Here is a 24609-nt window from a genome sequence, read left to right on the forward strand (position 1 = left end):
TAATATTAGGAGTAAAATTATAACCATGCAGCTGTCTACTACAGTATCACTTCAGACAGAGCATTGTAGTGTCACTGTGACACCCTGTATGTAAAGTCACAGGAAGAATTCTTTATTTTAATTTCCTTCTTTCAATGTATTTGATTGTTTTACTGTGCTTATGATATTGTTTCAATGAGTGTTATTAGGCTGTATCTGTGATAAATAATAATAATAATATATTTTATTTGTAAAGCCCTTTTCATAGTTAAAAACAATCCCAAAGTGCTAATGATGGAATAAGTGCTGTGATGCGTAATACCCTCAGGTGGACAGTAGGGGGAGACAAGGGGCTGATCAGAGACTAATTGGGTAACTATGAGTCGCGGAGAAGAAGCCGCCATTACGAGAGCGACTCTGTTATGGAAAGCATCACAACTTTGTCTGACTCGTTGTTTGTTCAAACAGGTGGGTGAAATCGATCACCAAAGACTTAAAACATGAAACAATATGTTAATAACATGCTTATGTTGTTTGAGGCAAATAATATACAGTCTATGGGTAATGTTAAGATGTTTAAACAAGACAGTGTTGTGTTTATGAAAGTGTCGCTTCATTCGCTGGTGTCCCGCGTCAGGCCTAGTTTTGATATAATAAAATCTGAATGGTTAGAGGCTCCAACACACTGAATGCCCAAAGTTATGTCATGTTTATTGTGTTGATAGTATATATATATACATGTATATATATATAGCCTTTGAATATTATATAGTTACATACAAATTGCATTTGTATAAGATGTTTTAATTATCTTTCTTCTAAATGAGTAAAAGGGCTGTATCCTATAGTCCAGTTTTATTTGTATAACCAGAGATTTGCTCAAATATTCAGTTTTGCAGTGTTTAATAGTACACATTCGAACGTACAACAGGGATGGTGATGTATGATGTATGTTTATGGTAAAAAGAGTTATCTGAGTGATATAACTTGAGCATAAGACAAAAGATGCTTATGAGGATAATGCAACATGGGTATTGGTGTTTGATTTAAATTAGTCACATGTTAGGTGACATAAGACATGGTGAATTATACATTTATATATTTGAATTATTGTAATAAAGATTACGAGAGCGACTCTGTTATGGAAAGCATCACAACTTTGTCTGACTCGTTGTTTGTTCAAACAGAATATTTACTGCAGCACAGCCAGTCGGACGGCGGGCGTGCTACATCACTGAGGAAAAATTACACTCATTCACTGCTATAGGAGGAGAAGAATTGGCTAAAATTGTTAAATCATCTAAATCAACAACATGTATGCTTGACCGTATACCAACTACGCTATTAAAAGGGATGCTTCCAGAGATTATAGATCATCTACTTAATATTATTAATTCATCCTTGACATTAAAGGGGGGGGTGAAATGCTGTTTCATGCATACTGAGCTTTTTACACCTTTAAAGACTTGGATTCCCATCCTAAACATAGACAAAGTTTCAAAAACTAATGTTGGACGTTTGATGGAGTATTTCTGTGTTAAAAATACTCCTTCAGGTTTCTCACAAGTTTCGGCGAGTTTTTTTCGAGTATGGGTCTACTTGACGTTAAATAGAGCGGAAGGTCCTTGTATGGGCTGTACGGGCTCTTCTCCCGGAAGGGTGCGCGCGCGCGTGACTAGAGGGAGAGAGAGGAAATGCACGCTGTAAACAGTCTCTCAGGTGCAGATCCAGTCGTCCGTGAACACTTATGTCGCGCCGCGCTCCACTTTATTCCTATGGGTGACGTTGAGCGACTTCAACGCTTCAGCACAGCATTCCGGGAAGGCAGCGCTGCATTTGAACCGATTTGAACGCAGAAATGACGGGAAGCTTCAAGGCATCGCTTCAGTCGCGTCGCAAAGTGGATTTCCACGGTCACTGCTGTCACAGGACTTCACCAAATCATACCAAAGAAGTGTGTTTTTGACAGAGCGGTCCTGCTTTGGAAGATGCCGGTGAGTAAATCAACTTCAAATGTCTCTGCTATTGGCTACCGTCGCATGAGTAAACATCAGTAAACGATACGATCGCGTGCTTCGTCATTCAAATGCGCTAACGGTTACTCCATTGTTGTTCTGTATAACGTTACACTATTCTGACTCTGACGTGCAAAACCGTTTTGCTTGCTACCTCTAAGGTCTAGTCACATACAATAGTCCATAAACCAAATCATGTCCTCATAAACTGCACACAAAGGCCCCTAAATACAGTACATACCACAGAGACGGACATCCTGATGTTGCCGTTTCTCCTGTTCAATTTATTTCAGCCTCAGATTTGATTGTGGATCATTATCTGTATTAGCTGAGATAGATGGGTTTCTCCACGCTTGAGGACGTCACCGCTTTGCGCGCTTGTCATTCTTTAGCTCCGCCCACTCGATATGCCTCCAGGCGCTCGGTTTTTTCCGGAAAGACTCGGTACAGCCCATATTTCTTTTATAAATATGATAAAACTAAAGACTTTTCGGAGATATGAAGGATGCAATACTACTCTATAGGTACTCAAGATTGACATGAGATTGACTGAAACTGAGTGTTTCACCCCCCCTTTAAGATATGTACCGAAAACTTTTAAGTTGGCGATAATTAAACCACTTATTTAAAAAACACAACTTGATCCTTAAGAATTAGTTAATTACAGGCCAATCTCGAATCTACCGTTTCTATCAAAAAAACTAGAAAAGGCCATGTCTTTACAATTATGTTCCTTTTTTAGAAAGAAATGGTGTATGTGAGGATTTCCAGTCAGGATTTAGACCGTATCATAGTACTGAGACTGCTCTCATTAGAGTTACACGATTTACTCTTATCATCTGATCATGGCTGTATCTCTCTATTAGTGTTTCTTGATCTTAACGCTGCATTCGATACTATCAGTCATAATGTTCTTTTGCATAGACTCGGAAATTATGTTGGCATTAGTGGAATTGCATTGGCATGGTTTAAATCATACTTATCTGACCATTGTCAGTTTGTAGCAGTAAATGAAGAGATGTCACACCAATCACAAGTTCAGTATGTAGTACCGCAAGGCTCAGTGTTAGGATCGTTGCTTTTCACCCTGTATATGCTACCACTGGGAGATAACATTAGGAAGCATGGCGTTTGTTTTCATTCTTATGCTGACAATACACAGCTCTATATTTCTTCACGCCCTGACGAAACTTGCCAATTCACAATATTAACGGAATGCATGGCTGATATAAAAAATTGGATGAATAGTAATTTACTGCAACATAATTCAGATAAAAAAATATTTTTAATTATTGGACAGAAAAGCTCCACAAGTAGTAACTTGTGCCATCAAATACTGTCTTAACACTTGATGAATGCTCTGTCAAGCCCTCGTCATCAGTGAAGAACCTGGGTGTGCTCTTTGATACCAATCTTTCATTTGAAAGCCACATTTCTAGCATCTGTAAAACTGCATTCTACCATCGTAAAAATGTATCTAAACTATGGCACATGCTTTCGATGCAAAATGCTGAACAGTTAGTACATGCGTTCATGAGCTCAAGGCTAGATTATTGTAATGCTATACTGGGTGGTTGCCCTGCCTGCTTAATAAACAATCTCCAAATAGTCCAAAACGCAGCAGCTCGAGTTCTTACTGGAACCAGGAAGTACGATCATATTAGCCCAGTTCTGTCAACACTGCACTGGCTCCCTATTAAACATCGCATATATTTTAAAATCCTGCTTATTACTTACAAAGCACTAAATGGTTTAGCTCCCCAGTACTTAAAGCTACACTGTGTGATATTTTCCCCCATCTAGCGATGAAAAGGTATATGACCATCCAAAGAATATTAGTTTCTGTTCCTCTCAATCCCGATTTCGTTTTAACTCCTACGGTGGCCGCTATAGTCCAAGATTAACATGGCAATCCTCCTCTTCACATTCGACACGGTGCCATCGAGTGTTAAAACACGAAAGGCAAAGTTTGAATTTACGGGTATGTCCCTCTTTGGCTAATGTACTTTCAAGATGGAGGGGCAGCATGGCGACCGGCATTCGAACCCCTCACCCGTATCTATTTAAAATGGCATGTTATAAACGTACGAGAATACTTTATTACTTGAAAGAAGTAAATATACATTAATGATCTCATATATTTTTGAAAGAACCAAGTGTTTAAGCTAAGAATAAACTAAAAAAGTTACACAGTGTAGCTTTAAAGGGTTACTTCAGCGATTAGCATATGGCTTTGTATCAGTAGAAATCCTGGAGTATATTCAAATGATTGTGCTTTCCCCCCTCATACCCCCCTAAGACAAGAGATTTATGCATTTTATTCCTGGACAATTTCCTCCTATGATGCATTTGATGATATTTGCATCATAGGAGGAATGTTTGGCCAAAGGCTAAAGACTACAGCCAGCAGAGGGAGCCATTTCCACATGTTTTGAACCCGCGCATGGGGGACGGAGATCACACTCAGAGCTCAGCTCGCAGCTACAGGCACTCATTTAAACGGAGCTATGGTGAGCAATGTAAGTCTTTTAACTTCTCAAATTAATTTCTAAGAAAGTTAAAGGGTTACTTCAGCGATTAGCATATGGCTTTGTATCAGTAGAAATCCTGGAGTATATTCAAATGATTGTGCCCCCCCTCATATCCCCCTGAGACAAGAGATTTATGCATTTTATTTCTGGAAAAATTCCTCCTATGATGGAAATTGACGATATTTGCATCATAGGAGGAATGTTTGGAATAAGGCTAAAGACTACAGCCAGCAGAGGGAGCCATTTCCGCATGTTTTGAACTTGCGCATGGGGGATGGAGATCACACTCAGAGCTCAGCTCAGCTGCAGGCACTCATTTAAACAGAGCTATGGTGAGCAATGTAAGTGTTTTAACTTCTCAAATTAATTTCTATGAAAGTTAAGCTTGCAAAGGCATGAACTGAAAAGCACCAGACTGAACTCGCGTTGTGAATGTATGCCACGATTGTAGTCGCGATTACCTCAGCTCTCATCACGAGAGCTCATTAGCTCATTTATCTGACTCCAGCAGTTAGTGCTCAGTGCTGTGATACTCGCGCAGTGATTCACTCATTATATTTAACAGACACATTCAGGTTTTAATTGTAGTGTCTACAACTCAGTCACAGTAATCCAGTAGGTGGCTTTGGGAATGGCCTAACAGGGGAAGCATTCTGGGAATTGTAGTCTTTCATCCCCATGAGACAAAAATACATTTTCTGTCTTTTCTCAGTCTACAAAGCACCAAATTCAAAAATAATTTCACATTTCTACTACATTGATGACCCAGTTTAAATACAGATTCATCTTCCCAGCGCTGAAGTACCCCTTTAAGCAAGCACTTAACACATTATATCCATCATGTTGATTGCTGTCTCAAAACTATTTATTATTATTATGACTCACCACTCCCAATAAATCAGTCTGGAATGCAATACGGATGAATGACTGTACAAATATTTCTTCCATATTTATACTCAAATATACCTCCCATATTTAAACCTCCTTAAACAAACCCTCTACTGAGAATAGAGGATATATTTGAACCCATGGCATGTGAAACATGGCATCTTTGCTGTGAGAAGCGCAGGTTAAGTAATCTAAAGATGTGTATTCAAGAGTAACCCTGTGCCATTGTGCCATCGTAGGGGCTTTATTCAATAACCAGTTCAAAAGAATACATTTTCTAGCACAGAATATTAGAAACTTACAAAGTGCCTTCTTGTGTTTGTCTACAATAATGTCACTGTATATCCCAAGTAACATGTGCTTTGGGTCACAGCCAATATTTATAGATAAGATAACATTAAGCTCTTGTTGTACCGTCCTCCAAAACGTCTGAATCTCCCTACAAAACCAAAGGCAATGAATAAGATCTCCTTCCTCTGTTTTACATTTTGGGCACATTGGAGAACAGTCATCATTAAACTTGTGGCTCCGTGCGGGAGACATATGAGCTCTGTGCAATATTTTAAACTGCATTGCTTTAACTTTATTACATACGCTTAGGTTTCCTGCATTCTTCCATGCTTCTTCCCATTGATCATCCGTGATTTGTATATTAAGTATCCTTTCCCATGTCCCTTTCAAGAGGTTTATGTTTTAAGAGCAACAGTTCTTAAGAACCTTGTAGAAAGAACTTGTGGCGTTGTTCATATGTGAGAAAAGTTGTCTCTCCACAGCTGAGATATCCAGATTTGCGAGCAAAGTAGTGTCTTTTTTCACAAAGTCTCTTAACTGTAAATAACGAAAGAAGTCTTGTCGTGGGATACTGTACTTGTTGACTAATTGGTCAAATGACATTAAAATGTGACCATCAAATAAATCACGCAGCGTAGTAAGACCATTATGTGCCCAGTCCCGAAAATGTGGGTCCACAGTCCCTGGAAGAAAGTCATAGTTATCACAAATAGGAGTAAGTGTCGAAGTGAGCTTGGATCTACCCTCCAAACGTCTAATAAACTGCCATGCTTTGATAGTACCAATTGTGATGGGGTTACAACAAGCTAATTTCAAGGATTTAAGCCTCTTAAGAAAAAGCAAATTTACTAAAGGAAGTTTACTAAGTGAACTTTCAATATCAAACCACACTGTTCTCAACCCTTTATGTATCCAATCAGAGATAAAACATAAATGAACACTCAACTGATATCTCCGAATATCTGGGAGGTCAAGTCCTCCCACCGAAGATGGTAGCATTAGAGTTTGGATTTTAATACGTGCTTTTTTTTTGCCCATTTAAAGGAACTGAACCAACCATTCAATTTCTTAATAGTTTTATGTGTGAAATTTATCGGAATCATTCAAATGGGATAGAGTAATCTTGGAAGAATATTCATCTTCAAAAGGGAGATCCGGCCCAGCCAGGAAATAGGGAGGATATTCCACCTTTCTAAATCCATTCAAATGCGTTCAAAAAGGGGAAGAAAGTTTGCCCCATACATCTGTTCACATGAGGGGGTAACATTGATGCCCAAATATGTCAGACCTTCAGGAGAACATCTAAACGGAAAGGAGGGTAGTGTTTGGGGTAATTGTTTTAAGTTACCTATAGGCATTGCCACCGACTTGTAATAATTAATTCTATATCCTGAAAATGTACCAAATTTGTTAATTGTATCTGTAAGAGCTGGGGTAGAGGTATCAGGATTCACCATAAAAAACAAAATATTGTCAGCGTACAAGGCGATCTTATGTTGTTTATTTGCTACTATTAGCCCACAGATATTAATATTTGTTCTAATAGATTCTGCCAATGGTTCAATCACAAGGGCGAATAAGAGGAACGACAACCATTAGTAAGTACGGCAGAAAGGGGCTCATTATATAATAGTTTGACCCACTTAGTAAATTGTTCACCAAGGCCAAATTTATGTAGTGTATGAAATAAGTAGGGCCATTCAATGCGATCAAATGCCTTCTCTGCATCCAAAGAGATCACAAGACCATCTATTGACTGTTGTTTAGAAAACTGAATCCAGAGCTGCCAACTCTCACGCATTGGCCGTGAGACACACGCATTTGATTGGTTTCACACGCTCACACGCCACACCCCTTATTTCTCACGCTGAAGTGTCAACCCTGTCGGTCAAATGCCTGAAAGATAAGTTTATCTATAGATCTACCTGATGAGCAACTCTTAATCAGAGCCGTCGCCTAGGGCCCCGCCTTATCTTGGGAGGCCCCGTCGAGAGCGCATTATTGCAGCGCGAAAGTACATTAATGTAGTGCGCGAGCGCGAATCTCTCTGCTCGCGCGCGGAATATAATGCGCGAGCGCAAATTTCTCTCTTCTCGCGTGCGGAATGTAATGTGCCGAGAGCGCATCTCCCTGCTCGTACGCGAGAACTCTGCGTGCGCTCTCAGATACGCTGCACTTGGAAGATTTTTCTCTGGGCTCACTCAGAGAATATGCCTGCACTTAAAACGTGTCCAGTGCAATCGCGAATCTCTGTGTGTGTTGGAGAGAGATGCACGCAAAAAGAACTATACCAAACTAAGCTACTGATTTTAGTTGGTCTGAATCATGGGCGGCCAACTAAAATGGTCTAAATCAATTCCATTTGTTGCCTTCAGTAAATTAAATAGCTCAGTTTTTTTCTGCCTGTATTGGGCATAAGATTAGTAGCCTAATGAATGTGTGCATATTGTGAATTAATTTAATAAACGTAGTCACCTTTCCCAGTAGCCTTCAATAAATTAACGTGTCTGCAAAAATGATTCATAAAACATAAATATCAGTTAACCAGATTTACTTTCTTCACTGACGAAAATTGTCCTTGACATGGTTTTTAAGCTATTGTTATCAAATTTTTTTGGTCTTCAGAACATATTAAAATGCACATATGTAGATCATAGAAATCAAAATTTTCTCGGGGGTGCATGCCCCCGAACCCCCCTAACTAACTCACATTTGGAATCTCAGTGATTATAAAACCGTGCCTTTATCATGATTAAGGGATGTAGGTCCAATACAGAATAAGGCCTTAATATTTGATTTATAAGTAGCAGTAAACAGCCAATATCCTAATATAGAATTGGACCCTAAACTAAAGTTTTACCATTTTTGTCATACCCTCACTGGATCCGTCATTACTAAGTTACGCCACTGTCTCTATAGTGCTTTAAAATTGTGTGTGTCTATAGGATGTATATACAAACCGCCATATAGATGCAAAAAACAAACGAACAATAGTACCCCATTTAAATGCAGATGCATATATAGAGAGAGCTATTATTATTATTTATTTGTTTATTTATTTTTTGCAATTTTTGCTTTGTACGGCAACATTTTGGTTGGCACCACCAAATCTCACTCTAAGTTTTTTTGAAAAGTTGGCAGCTCTGTGAATCACATTTAATAATCAGCGCATGTTATTGACCGAGTTGCGTCCTACAATAAAAATCTTTAATTAGAGCGGGGAGAAGGCCTTTTAATCGTGTTGCAAGGATTTTGGAAAGAATCTTTAGATCTACATTCAACAATGATAGGTTGATAAGACTAACAATCCTCTGCTTGCTTACCTTTCTTCAGAATTAAAGATATATTGGCCTCTCTCAGGGACTGTGGTAAGCGGCCTTTTCCAAATGAGTCATTGAACATATTTAATAAGGGGTCAACTATCTAAATTCTTTGTAAAACTTACTACTGAGCCCATCAGGGTCAGGTGCTTTTCCAGATTGTAAGCTCTTTATGGCCTCTAGGATTTCCTTTTTAGTTATAGAAAGGGGAAGGAAATCTGATCTTCTAGTAAAATGGAAAGGTTAAGGGTAGAGAAAAATAATTCTGTGGACTGTGTTGTATCACCATCTAATTCTGATTTATATAGATTTTCAAACCAGTCTTTAAATATATTATTAATAGATAAACTGTCAAAAAAGCGTTTATCACTCCCACCCACAATGGAGAGAATAGATTGAGAGTCAGATTTTTTCTTTGTTAAATATGCTAAATATTTCCCCACCTTATCCCCATGTTCATACAACTTCTGTTTGGCATAACGAATTTTCCCTTCTGCCTGTTTTGTTAAGAGAGACTCCAAAGCAGATCGAAGTGCAGAGATCTCTTTCATCTTAACGGGGGATGGTTTTTTAATGTATAATCTCTCTGCATCCTTAAGTTACTTAAGTTCTCTGCACACTAATGTTAGCCTCTCTATATATCCCGAGGTTTACTGCAGGGATTCCAGGCCGTGTCCAGATGGGATGGTGGACCTGTGTCTGGACATGACCAACACATCCTGGAGTGTCTGCTGAGACATGTCAATTGGTTTCTCCTCTGAATTTGCCTCACAGGCACGTCATCCTCAATAAACCAGTCTCCGGCGCAATAACTCCGATCTTTCAAGTATTCATACTCTTGTGTAATTGGTGCTCCATCCTAAATAAACCCGTCTCTTGCGTGATACCCAGAAATTTGTAATATTCCGATCTAATATAATTTCTGACCTGTAAGGTTGCCAGAATAATAATCATACACTGTTTGATAATAGGCCCGAGGAGAACTGGCACCCCGACTGAGCCTGGTTTCTCCCAAGGTTTATTTTTTCATCATGCCCCGATGGAGTTTTGGCTCCTTGCCACTGTTGCCTTTGGATTGGCTTGCTCAGTTGGGGACACCAAAATTATGATCCAAGTTATTCAACTAAATATACAAATAAATGTAATTAATTAGGTCTCATTTAATTCTATAAACTATAATACTGATCTGCCAACATTGTCGCTCTATGATAAATTAAAATAAGCTGATAACATCAATGTTTTCTCCAGAACGAATGTACAGCCAAATCAAATTTTGTTGCAATATTGTCCTGTTTAACACTGTGAAGCTGCTTTGAAACAATCGTCATCGTAAAAGCGCTATATAAATACAGTTGATTGATTGATTTATTGAGAGAGAGAATTAATTTGCGTGTGATATTCAATTCAAAATATTGTTCACTGGCTTTTTTCAAATTAGTCTAGGTAGTTTCTTCCTACGAAGAAGATTAAATACTATGAAAATAGTTTCAATGATGACTTTTTCCATTTGATTTAGTCTAGCTCATTTTCTATCAAATACAGTGTAATTTTTGGTGATCAAGATATGGCAGCAGCAGCTAAATTTCCCAAAATCAGCAGTATCACTTTAATACAATGTTTATAATTATTTAACGATTTTGTCTTAAAAGCAATCACTATACAAAATCCCAAATTTTGTATCTCAGAAAATTAGATTATTGTGAAAAGGTTCAATATTGAAGATGCCTTGTGCCACATTCTAATCAGCTTTTAATCAGCAATTAACTCAAAACTCCTGCAAAGGCCTTTAAATGGTCTCTCAGTCTAGTTCTGTAGGCAACACAATCATGGGGAAGACTGCTGACTTGACAGTTGTCCAAATGATGACCATTGACACCTTGCACAAGAAGGGCAAGACACAAAAGGTCATTGCAAAAGAGGCTGGCTGTTCACAGAGCTCTGTGTCCAAGCACATTAATAGAGAGATGAAGGGAATGAAAAGATGTGGTAGAAAAAAAGTGTACAAGCAAAAGGGATAACCGCACCCTGGAGAGGATTGTGAAACAAAACCCATTAAAAAATGTGGGAGAGACTTACAAAGAGTGGACTGCAGCTGGAGTCAGTGCTTCAAGAACCACTACGCACAGACGTATGCAAGGTATGTGTTTCAGATGTCACATTCCTTGTGTCAAGCCACTCTTGAACAACAGACAGCGTCAGAAGTGTTTCGCCTGGGATAAAGACAAAAAGGACTGGACTCCTGCTGAGTGGACCAAAGTTATGTTCTCTAATGAATTTTGCATTTTGGAAGAGAGGAAGAACGGAGAGGGACACAATCCGCGTTGCTTGAGGCCCAGTGTAAAGTTTCCACAGTCAGTGATGGTTTGGAGTGCCATGTCGTCTGCTGGTTTTGGTCCACTTTTTTTTTTTTTGAGGTCCAAGGTCAACACAACCATATACCAGGAAGTTTTAGAGCACTTCATGCATCCTGCTGCTGACCAACTTTATGGAGATGTAGATTTCATTTTCCAACAGGACGTGGCACCTGCACACAGTGCGAAAGCAACCAGTACCTGGTTTAAAGGACAACTCTGGCGAATTTTTAAGTTTATCTTTATCGTTATATATCTTTGTGAGTACAGTCTATAGAAAAAAAATGAACCGGATTGGTGCTTGCAAAACGGAGCTATTGCAGTTAATGCCCTGAGCTCCCACTCAGCTAAAACGGCAGGTATGGGGGCATAAACGTAAAGGGTGTCTTTGTGCCTCTTAACAGACACAAAATGTAATTAAAATGTCTGTCCAACTTCGACTGTTTTTTTACATGACAACGAGATGTGTTTAGCCATTTAGCCATTGTTTAAATTCACCTGTTTTAGATGGCTAGCTGTAGTCTTGCGCTGAAGTCCCGTGGGAACTCTGTTGTAGCCAGAAAAAAGGCAATTAGTCCAGTTGGGAAGAGTGTTGTGTGTATGAAGAAGCTCTGCTCATTGGTACTCCATATCGAATGTGTCCGAAAGAAACGGTTTTCGATTCTGTACTGCTGATCTGGCATGTTCAGTGACACGCGCATGTTCAGTATCAGCTGCTTGTGAGTTCAACATATAATTCAAGACTTAGTTTATTTCTATTCGGAGGGTTTGCGTTTGTGCCTTTACCAAATTGTGGCAACAGATTGTGAAAATTTGCAGCGAACACTTCGATAAGGATGACACAACACACTTACACAGACACAACACAGTGGGGCCAGTTGAAGAAAAATGCCATTCTGTGGTCGAAGACGGGTGCAACCACTATGGAGGTAATGTAAACTTTATTTATCCTTCCATGTGGGCACACACGGCTTGAGGAAAGATGTGCAGTAATAAAAGAAAATCATGCTTTACACACACAACGCTCTTCCCAACTGGACAATTTGCCTTTAACTAAAGTGTTGCACTTTAGTTAAAGGGGGGGTGAAACACTCAGTTTCAGTCAATCTCATGTCAGTCTTGAGTACCTATAGAGTATTGCATTCTTCATATCGCCGAAAAGTCTTTCGTTTTATTACATTTATAAAAGAAAGATAGGCTGTACAGAGTCTTTCCGGAAAAAAACGAGCAGCCTGAGGCTATCTTGTGGGCGGAGCTAAAGAATTACAAGAGCACGCAGCTATCGCATTGAGAGCGTCTGAAAGCTGTGACATCCTCAAGTGTGAAAAAGAAAACGTTACCCTAAATAAACCATGGCTAAATAAACCATGGCTATCAATCAGATTCAACCATACATACATGATAAAGAATCAGGTCCTGAGGATGAAATTGAACAGGAGCAGAAGCAACAGCAGGACGTCTCTATGAGGTATTGTTACAGTATTTAGTGGCTTGTCAACATTTCTGTGTGTTTACTTGTGGTTTATGAGGACATTATTTGGTTTATGGACTATTGTATGCGACTAAACGGTAGCAGTAGCAAGCGAAACGGTTTTGCACGTCAAACTAGTGCGTACATAGAAAAACAATGGAATAGTAGCTCATTTGAATGAAGAAGTGTGCTGTGTGTAAATGGCCCCTAATGTTTGGGGTGGTTTTACAATAAACAAACAGACACCTATAGTGGTTAGTTAAACAAATGTTTTTAAACACACACCATACATTGCATGCTCCATTGATAAATTAACTATACATGATCGTGTTGTTTACTGATGTTTACTTATGCGACGATATCTAACTACACACAGACATTTCCAGCAGTTTTACTCACCGCCTGCTTCCAAAGCACGACCGGGAACTTTTATCGCTGGAACCGTTCCATAAAAAAACACTTCTTTGGTGACATTGTTGATTTGGTGAAGTCCTGGGACAGCAGTGAGTGCAGCGTTTATGGGCGTGCATTTGCTCTCTCGCTCTGGTCGCTCGTGCACGCACCCTTCTGGGGGAAGAGCCCGTACGGCCCATACAAGGAAATTCCGCCCATTTAAGATCACACAGGCCCATAATCGAAAAAACTTTCCGAAACTTGTGAGAAACCGGAAGGAGTATTTTTCACCGAGAAATACTCTATCAAACGTCTAACTTAGGGTGCGTCTCAATCTGCTCCCTAGTTCAGTTATCAGGGCACTGATCAGGGAGTCAGCCCATTGACTTATGTCCTAATCAGTGCCCTGACTAGTGAACTAGGGAGCTGATTGAGACGCTGGGTTAGTTTTTGAAACTTTGTCCATGTTTAGGATGGGAATCAGCATTTCACCCCCCCTTTAATGATGGCATTGTGAAATTACATTACATTACGTGCTTTGTGCTGCTGTGTTATTGAAGTATTTCATATTATAATTATTTTGCACAATAAAAGATTCTTATTTATTTTTCAGTCCTGTATATCATATGTAGCTATTTTTGTCTTGTTTAGTCTAAATACCCAAAAATTCTTAAAGCAATATGCATTTACTAGATATGTAAAATGACATTAGATATTTTTTGAATATTAAAGATATTAAAATGAAGTAAGTAAAGTAAGAAAATTGTTTCTGATTTCTTGTTTTTTTTTTCAGATAGAAAGAAGATTATCTTTCTCACCCCATTGCCAGATCCTTTTGCTGGTTTTAAAGGGGGGGTGAAACACTCAGTTTCAGTCAGTGTCATGTCAATCTTGAGTACCTATAGAGTAGCATTGCATCCTGCATATCTCCGAAAAGTCTTTATTTTTTTTTATAATTATATAAGAAAGGTGCGCTGTTCCGAGTCTTTCCGAAAAAAGCCGAGCGGGTGGGGGCGTATCGTGTGAGCGGAGCTAAATAATGACGTGTGCGCGCCGCTGCTATTGTGTTGAGTGCGTCGTAAAGCTGTGTCATCCCTAACAGCGGGAAAAAACTTTATTCAAAATAAAAATATGGCTTTTAATCAGATACAGCCATACATCTATGATCCGGAATCAGACCCAGAGGCTGCAGTTGAACAGGAGCAGCAGCAAAAACGACTAGAGCAGGACGTCTGTATGTGGTACAAGTTATACACTAACTATATAATATGTTTAGCGGCTTGTGTTATTTACATATTTATACTTGAATTATATCGTCGTATTTTTGTCTTTGAAGGTGTACATGTGGGAAGTGCAGTTGTGCACGTGTGTGTGTGTGTGTTTACGCGTGGTTTGTGTAACATTAGACAATTGTAGTAAGCGGACTGGTTTTGCACGGCAGGCTAGTGTTTATATAGAAAGACATGGAATAGTAGCGCATTTGAATGAGGAAGCGTGCTTATTTAGTTCAACATATTTCCCCACTCTTTGTGTATTGTTGTTTGGAGTGCTTTTACAATACACAAACATAAAGTTACACATATAGTGGCCAGCTAAACAAATGTACATGCACTACACATCGCATGCTCCATTGATCAATTAACTATACGTGATCATGTTTGGGCTACTTGATGGGCATAGGCAAAAACACAGACATTTGAAGCAGTCTTACTCACCGCCTGCGGTTCTAACGTTGGGACCTTTATCGTTGGGACTGCTCCATCCTTCAGCATTAGGTGATCGGAAAATCCGGCGTCGAGCTGGGCCTTGTTTATGAAACAGTCGGCACCGAAATGCAGTGAACAGACATAAACCTTTGCGCAACTCAGTTGCTGATCCGGAAAAGCAAATTACATCCACTGTTTCCTTAACGCAGGGTTTTTTGGCAATCTATACATGACTGTCTTGGTCTGGCAACCAAAAACGCACTTTTTTGGTGACATTGTTAATTTCTTGAAGTCACATCACCTGTGCAGCGCAGCCTACGAGCCCCGCTTTTGATGGGCGTAGTCTGTTGCTTTCGCTCTCTCTCTTACACTCTTCTGGTAGAATTGTCCGTACGGCCCATACAAGGAAATTCCGAAATTTTAACGTCAAGTGGACCCATGATCGAAAAAAACTTGCCGAAACTTATGACTAACCGGAAGTAGTATTTTTGACAAAGAAATACTCCCATCAAACGTCCACCTTATCTTTTGAAACTTTGTCTATGTTTAGTATGGGATTCCAAGTCTTTAACAGTGTTAAAAGATCAGTATGCATGAAACAGCATTTCACCAACCCCCCCCCCCCCCCCCTTAAGCAAAAACTCACTTAATTTTGATTAACATTTGGACTGAAAACTAGAAACAAATACCAAATTAGAAGAGCAATTTTTGCAGTGTAGTCAAATTTTTTCGATAATTTAAAATATAATAGGCCTTTGTAGAGTGCCTTTGTTGATTATAAATAAATAAACTACAAAAAAATTAATTTATATACAGGACTGAAAAAGAAATTATAACAATCTTTTATTACGCTAAATTATTATAATATGAAAGACTTTAATACATAGCAGCACAAAGCACGCATGCGCTAATGCGCATCCTGTGCGCAGAATGATGTGCTTGAAGCAACATGGAGGCAGCGCTCCCGCTTCACAACATTCAAAGCACAAAGGGAAGAGATATTGATGCGTACTGTAGATCTGCTACAGCCTATCTATGCAATAGTTTGTTAAGACTTTTCTGTAAACTATTTTAAGTATAATAATAGGAATATTGAATCATCAACGTGTTGACTGTCATAAAGCGGCAGTTTGAAAACGACTGACAGCTGCAGCAGTGGGAGGGAAGAGTTTACGTGAACTTAATTTTATTCATTTGAATTTAATTTAATATTCATCTGTACCTCACATTAAACCAGAGGTGGGCAACAGTTTTAGTCTGAGGGCCACAGTTACTGGCAAAGTAAACGGAGGGCCACACTTTGGGCAATTGCAATTAAACATAGTTACATGATTAAATCGTACAAATTAATTAAATGCAGATATGTATAAGGCTTAAGTTACTTTTGACTTCGATATAGGCAGGCTGTTTTTTCGAAATAGGCAGGCTGTTTTTTGCCTGCCTATTTCAAGGCCTGATATATATTTTTGCTAGGCCTATCTGACATAGGCTACTCTAAGGTTAAAATAACTGGATATCCTTTAAGGATTCATTTACTACACTACCCTGCATATTGTTCAACTGTCATTCATACCAGCTGTATCTATTCAAGATAGAAAACTATTAACAAAATGCAAATATGTGTGCAGGTTACATTAACATACAGACTTAATTTGATTTAGGTGTATCATCACCATCAGCTACAGGACATGCATGAGAAATAGCAACATGAAACTAAACAATGTTGTAAAAATAACATCAATCAAGGGTAACTTAATGGAACTTTTAGGCTAGGCCTTCATTAGAAAAATGTAGGCTATTTTGCGACTGAGATGATGAGCTTTTTGTCTGTATCCTGTAACTCAGTCAATGTGAACAATTAAGGCGGCCACCTTTCTTTACTAAGCCAATAACATCTGGTATTGACTCTTTTAGTGTTCATACAAATATTTACACACATTAAGGTTACTGAAAGTAAAAACAGTTGAAAATCATTGAAAGAAGGACATATCTTTTTTTGCTGAGTTTATATATATAAAAGACTGTATTATACATATATAAACATACATTTATATGGGCTAGTTTTAATAATAATAAGTTTTATTTATATAGCGCCTTTCCAGAGCTCATGGACACTTTACAATAAACAAATAACAATAAAGGCAATTGACAAAAAGAGCAAACAGAACAACAGTAGGCAATCGAGAGTGCAAGTACAGTAAGTGAGAAATTGGGTAAATTGGGTAGATGACAAAAAAAAAATCTAAGAACTATAACATTCAGAAAATATGTGTGTTTTGAGCATGGATTTGAATTCAGAGATAGTGTTAATAAAACGGAGTGATCAGGGGAGAGAGTTCCACATTTTGGGTGCAACAACACTGAATGATCTGCCCCCCATTGAAGCAAGGCGATGCCGAGGGACAACGGGAAGGTTGGAATTAGTGGATTGTAAAGAGCGAGTAGGGGTGAAGGGGAGAAGCAAGATACAGAGGTAGGGGGGAGCAAGGCTGTGCAGAGACTTTAAAGTGAGAAGGAGAATTTTGAATTGAATATGGTAAGCCACAATAAGCCAGTGAAGATCATGCAGAATTGGGTAAGTAGTCTGGCAGCAGAGTTTTGAATATATTGTAATTTGGAAATGGAGCTAGCTGGTAGGCCAATGAAAAGTGCATTGCAGTAATCAAGGCGTGAGGTGACAAATGCATGGATGACAGTTTCAGCATCTGAGATACTGATAAAGGGACAGAGCTGAGCGATACGACGTAGATGAAAGAATGCCAATTTAGTGCTGGAATTAATATGAGAGTGGAAAGGTAGTGAGGAATCAAAAATTACACCAAGATTTTTATTAGTACTAGATGGTTTGATAAGAGAGCCAGCGATCTCACAGGTGAAGTTGGTTGGAATTTTATTAGTGAGTGATGAAGGTCCAGTGAAAATAATCTCAGTTTTGTCCATGTTAAGTTTTAGAAAATTTGAATGAAGCCAATCTTTTATTTCATGTACACAAACAGAGATTTTGTCAGTTGTGAAAAATAAAGTTGATGTACAGGTAGTATATAATTGAATGTCGTCAGCGTAAAAATGATAATTAAAACCATGACGGCGGAGAATCTGACCGAGAGGTATTATATAGATTATAAATAATAATGGCCCAAGAACGGATCCCTGAGGAACACCTTGCTTCAGGGGGACAGTGGGTGAGCGAAAATTCTGAAGTGAAATGTAGAACAGTCTGTCAGAGAGATAGGAGGAGAACCAGGAAAGAGCAGCACCAGAAATACCCACATTCGAGAGGCGCAATATGAGTAGTTGATGGGAGATGGTATCAAAGGCAGAGCTAAGGTCGAGCAGCAAAATCATCACCAGAGAACCAGAATCACCAGAGAGAAGCAGATCATTCAATACCTTAACTCGTGCAGTTTCAATACTATGCAAAGGGCGAAAACCAGATTGAAAAGGATCAAAGAAATTATTTTCAACTAGAAAAGACTGAAGCTGGGAGGCAACAGTACTTCCCAGTAATTTAGCTATGAAGGGGAGATTTGAAATGGGATGATAATTAGATAAAATTGAGGGATCAAGGTTGGGTTTTTTGAGAACAGGGGTAACAGCTGCAGTTTTGAGTGACAGAGGAAATGAAGCAGAGGTAAGAGATGTGTTGATGAAGTGAGAGATAGGTGCAGAAATAACTGAATGGCAACGTTTCAGTAGAGTAGTAGGAGCAGGGTCAAGATCACAAGATGAAGGGTTGGATTTCAAGATTAACTCAGAGACAGAAGGAGTAGACAGAGAAAAAAAGAGGCAGGGATTGACCATGTTGATTCGGCAGATAACTAATGTTAGTGGCATCATTAAAGAGGCACTGGTTTACGGCATCTGTCTTTTCTAGCATGTGAGCCAAGAATGAAATGCAAAGTTCATCAGAAGCAAGAGCAACATGAGATGGAGGTTTGGTAAGTTTATTTATTGAGTTGAAAAATGATTTTGGCCTGTTGCTTGATTTATTATTTGTAGCAGATACAAAACTGGAACGAGCCAAATTCAGGGCCGATTTATAATTTTTGATATGTTCTGTGAATGCCAAATGGTGAACAGTCAGGCCAGTTTTCCTGTAGTAATGCTCAAGCTGTCTACCAGTGGCCTTTAAGATACGGAGCTCAGGAGTGTACCAAGGAGACAAATGTCTGGAAGGTCGCTTCTGGTCTTGACAGGAGCATGCTTATCTAAGATATATGAGATTATGGAGTTATAGTTGGATAGTATCAGTGAGGGTGAGGAGATTTCAAAGACATCAGAGAGATTAGAAGAGGAAACGGGGGTGCAAAATAATGCCGTATCAACAGCTTTGAGATTGCAGTAAGATATGACAGTTGTAGAGCAATTCTAGAAGCGATATTGGCCTTTGAAGTACAAATCAAATCAAGAGTATGACCACGGGTATGAGTTGGAAAATTAACATGCTGAATTAGATTAAAGCATTCAAAAATAGAAAGTAACTGGTTGGTGTTAGAACAAACAGCATCAACATGATTATTAAAGTCACTAAGCAGCAGAATGGGAAATGATAATGAGCAGGCAATGGTCAACAGTTCACTGAGTTCTGAAAAGAAGTTAGACAGGACCTTAGGAGGTCGATAGAGCAAAAAAATTATGAGTGAGTCAGCCTTCAAAACCATGTACTCAAATGTATTGGTGTTGTGAAAGTCAAGTTCGCTATATGGAGGTTATCACGATGGATGAAAGCTAGACCCCCTTTACCATGGGCTCGCGATATTTATATCCATCTGGCGTAAGTAGATTTAACTGTAAAAAATCTTCAGGAACTTGCTAAGTTTCAGTGAGAAGAAAAATGTCAAGGTTATTGTCAGTGATCATTTCGTTGAGATAAGAGGCTTTGTCCAAAATTGATCGACAGTTCAAAAGGGCAAAGTGATGACGCGATGGATTCAAATTAGGTTTATGTTGCTGATCACTATCAGTGAGATCAGAGAACGCTGAATGGAGGGACAGACAGGCAGTTGTCTTGGCATGGAAGATACTCTATTGTTGGTCCAGATGCAAAGAGGAGAGTCAGGCTTTGAACAATAGGAACTCAAGAGTGTGCGCTGCGAACGATGTGTGTATCTTGGGCGACGGAGAATCCTGAGTCTCTGACAGTATTCATACGTCACCGAATCAAGACCCAGGCGGCAGTTTAAGGGCCTCAGTTGAAATGTAGAATATTCAATATTCATCACAGATGTAAGACAACAAAAAATAAGGCAGAGGAAAATTTTTTTTTTTTTTTGCACAAGGCATGTTGATACTGAGAAAGTGAAAGCCCAACCACAAGCAAAACCACATTAGCCAAACCTGAAACGACACCAAAACAGCTGACTAAATAAGAGGCAACGCACCCAGATAGTAAGCAGTAAACAAACGGCGCAACCGATAGAGAGAGCGGTAACTCACCCATCTGAAGAGCCGAGTGTGGTAGAGATGTAATAGGGACGAAAGCTTGCAGCAGATGGCAGACTTATAAACAGTTCAGTTCAGAGTTTAAACAGTGGAAAAAGGATTAATCCAACTAGGCGCAAAACAGCTGCACAGTATTCGCAGCGTCTTGCAGACAGCAGAGGTGGTCAGTGCAGTGACAACAGTCCAGGACAGGGAAACGGAGTAATCAACACAGTTCCGATGAAAAAAATGAAAAATGAAAAAGATGAAAAAAAAGAAGAAGAAAAAAATACAAAATAATTATATATATATATATATATATATATATATATATATATATATATATATATTTTTTTTTTTTTTTTTTATATATATTTATATATATATATATATATATATATATATATATATATATATATATTGTTCCATTTTCTAAGGTTTTATATATGGAGAGAAATATATGTACATATATGTTTTAACTTTTTATGTGGATATATTTAATATATGTATATTTCATATGTGTACATATATTACATTTCCACACAATGATCACTTTTTGTCATGAATTCCTGCAATTGCTTCAGAGTTGATGTAGGCCTCTTGGTAGCCTCTCTGGCCAGTTTCCTCCTGGCTCTTTCATCCAGTTTGGAGTGCCGCACTGATCTGGGGAGGGTCTGTGCTGTACCAAATACCTTCACTGGTAAATAAATAGACTTCACTGTGCTGATAAAGCGTTTGAATTTTTTTTGTATCCATCTCCTGACTTGTGCCTGTCCACAACTTCATCCAAGAGATCTTTTGACAATGCCTTGCCACCCATAGTTGATTGTTTTCTTCAGTTGCACTACCAAGTACTGAAATGCTTCAGGAAAAGCTTGTTCCCTTTCGTTCAGTTACTCCGACGTAACGTCAGTGACTGACGAATGGGGGTTTCGCCTAGAAGCCAATCATCTTCGAGATCTTAGAAAACGCCCAATGGTAGTGCCAATGCCATGGGCATGCAAGATTTGCATGCGTAACTCCGCCTACCCACATGGGTATATAAGGAAGTAGCTGGCATTATATGTATATAAGGAATTATGGGTATATAAGGAAGTAGCGGCGTTCTGGACGCGGACAGCTCTGGGATGGGCAGTCCTTTTCAGGGGACGGTGGCAGGTCCACCCCTTCCCCCGGTGGAGGGCCGGGGGAGAATCCTTTGTCCAGCTGCTAGCCCGCAGGTCAGCAGAACCCTTTGTAAAGAAAGAACTGATTAACCCATCCCCGAGCACCCAGAGACCGGTCGCCGCTCTCATCCCTCTGTGTCGCCAGCCCCCTCGCAGAGCACCCAGTGGAACGCGAGTCCTTCCCTGGTCTCCTCTGTCAGGGCGCAGTTGTTACCAGTGCCCCGACACCGGGCCGCTATGCCACCCGAGTCCGGGCCGGTAACACTGCCTTGCTGCCTCACCGAGGGTACGCCGGTGCTCCGTATGACCCAGTTGGTACACTCCCTGGGAGCGTGGCTTCAGCTGCCGGGACTGTCCCGCTGGGTCGTGTGGACCATCAGGCTCGGCTACGCGATTTAGTTCGCGTGAGCTCCTCCCCGGTTCCGCGGTGTCCGGTTCACCATGGTAGGGCCCGATGCCCCTGTCATGCGTGCGGAGATCGCTACCCTACTGGCGAAGGGCGTGATCGAGCTCGTCCCTCCAGCCGAGATGAAGTCTGGCATCTACAGCCCTTACTTCATTGTACCGAAGAATCCGGTGGGTTACGGCCAATCCTGGACCTTCGCGTCCTGAAGCGATCCCTTCTCAGGCTTCCGTTCTGGATGTTGACTGCATAACGCCTTTTTGAATGCGTTCGTCCATACGATTGGTTTGCAGCGATTGACCTGAAGGATGCGTACTTCTGTGTGTCCATCCTTCCACAACACAGACCATTCCTGCGGTTTGCGTTCGAGGGGCGGGCATATCAGTATGCTGTACTCCCATTTGGGCTAGCTCTGTCCCCTCGCGTCTTCACGAAGATTGGCGAGGCAGCCCTTGCGCCACTCAGGCAGCAAGGGGTTCACGTCCTGAACTATCTCGACGACTGGCTCATACTGGGCCACTCTCGGGAGCGGGTGTGTGAACACAGAGACCTGGTTCTCCACCACTTAGCCCGTCTGGGCCTTTGGGTTCAACTGGGAAAAGAGCAACTCTGCCCCGTGCGGAGGATCTCTTTTCTCGGTATGGAGATCAACTCGGTCGCCATGTGTGCGCAGCTTACAAAAGGAGCGCGCGCAGTCACTGCTGACTTGCCTCTGTCAGATAGAGAGCAAGAGTGCGGTTCCACTGAATTGTTTCAGAGGCTCCTGGGGCATATGGCATCTGCAGCCGCGGTGAGGCCGCTCGGATTGCTTCATATTAGACTGCTTCAGCACTGGCTTTGCGATCGAGTTCCGAGATGGGCATGGCAGTCTGGCATGCTCCAGGTCCAAGTGACTCGGGCCTGCAGACAGACACTCACCCAGTGGTCGAACCTCAGTTTTCTACGGGCAGGTGTGCCCTTAGAACGAGCTTCCAGGCATGTTGTTGTGTCAACAGATGCTTCCACTTCGGGTTGCATGTCAATTGCCTCGAGTTGCTGGCAGTACGGTCACCCTGCACCGCTTCCTAGCGTTGCTGAAGGGTCAACACGTATTCCTCTGAGCCGATTCCTCTGAGACAGGATCTCCTCTCTCAGAGACGGGGCACCCTGTGGCACCCGTGTCCCGATCTTGGAACCTCCACGTGTGGCTCCTGGACGGGACGGGACAGGTCTGAGTACCCTACCACCTCCGGTGGTGGCTACCATCACTTCCGCTCGGGCCGAGTCCACGAGACAGGCCGATGCATTGAAGTGGAACCTCTTCGTCAGTTGGTGTTCTTCTTGCCTAGAAGACCCCTGGAAATGCCCGATCAGGTCTGTGCTCTCATTTCTCCAAGAAGGGGTTGATCGAAGGCTGTCTCCTTTCAACCTGAAGGTTTATGTGGCCGCTATCACCGCCTACCATGACCTATTGGACGTTAAACCGGTAAATAAGCACGACCTGGTCATCAGGTTTCTGAGGGGTGCGAGGAGACTACTTTCTCCTCGTGCTCCTCTCGTACCCTCTTGGGACCTCTCAGTAGTTTAAGTGACTGCACAGGGCCCCGCTTGAGCCTTTGCGATCAGTAGACGTAAGTTCTTGTCGATGAAGACAGCTCTACTGACCGCATCGGCCTCCATCTAGAGGGTAGGGGACCTGCAGGCATTTTCGGTTGACGAAGCGTGCCTGGAATTCGGGCCGGGTGACTCTCACGTGATCCTGAGACCCCGGCCTGGATATCTGCCCAAGGTTCCCACCACTCCGTTCAGAGACCAGGTGGTGAACCTGCAAGCGCTGCCCTTGGAGGGGGCAGACCCAGCCTTGGCACTGCTCTGTCCTGTACGCGCCCTTGTCTCACTGGTTAGTGGACACCATTGTTTGGCTACCAGCAGCAGGGGTGCCTATGCCCCCTTGGGAGTGTGGCCTCCTCTTGGGCTTTAGCGCATGGCGCTCTGCTGACAGACATCTGCAGAGCTGCAGGCTGGGCGACACCACCCACATTCGCCAGATTTTACAATCTCCGAGTGGAGCCTGTATCCGACTATGTACTCGCCTCTACAAGGGGCCGGTAATGGATTGGCTCAGGTGTCTTCGCTTGCTTGCCATTCCACTCTACGGACTGGATACGTGCGATATTCTTCTTGGGTGAGCTCCCCGAGAGCCCTGCGCTCCTCCAGCACTGGCGACGCCGACGCCAGTAAGTCTGCCCTTAGCCCAGACACTCGTGTCCGGCCAGGTGTCCCATGTGCATGGTTCCCCTCCGGCGACCCCCACATGTGTATTTCCACCATAAGCCTGCTTGAGCGGGTGTATTCCCTTGGCAACCTTGCCACCCCCTGGGGTTAAAAATCCACCTGTGGCTGGTACAGTGTTCTCCAGTGTTCTCCGTATGCAGCCCCTCGGGTCATACGTGTATCCTTAAGTCCTCCCTACGGGTAGGCATTTTGGCGCATATCAATCAATCAATCAATTAACTTTATTTATATAGCGCTTTTACAATCACGATTGTGTCAAAGCAGCTTCACAGTGTCAAACAGGATAATATTGCGACAAAATTAGATTTGGCTGTACAGTCGTACTGGAGAAAACAGTGATGTTATCAGCTTATTTTAATTTATCATATAGCGACAATGTTGGCAGATCAGTATTATAGTT

The 24609-nt window shown here is 41.1% G+C and overlaps 1 protein-coding gene across 3 annotated transcripts in view; it reads right to left on the reverse strand.

Moving 5' to 3' along the window:
• Window positions 1-24609, reverse strand: part of LOC137049205 (NACHT, LRR and PYD domains-containing protein 12-like) — a 122804-nt gene that overhangs the window by 15545 nt on the left and 82650 nt on the right. The window lies entirely within an intron of this gene.

The sequence above is a fragment of the Pseudorasbora parva genome, chromosome 20 (assembly GCF_024679245.1).
Source record: "Pseudorasbora parva isolate DD20220531a chromosome 20, ASM2467924v1, whole genome shotgun sequence".
Lineage (NCBI taxonomy): Eukaryota > Metazoa > Chordata > Actinopteri > Cypriniformes > Gobionidae > Pseudorasbora > Pseudorasbora parva.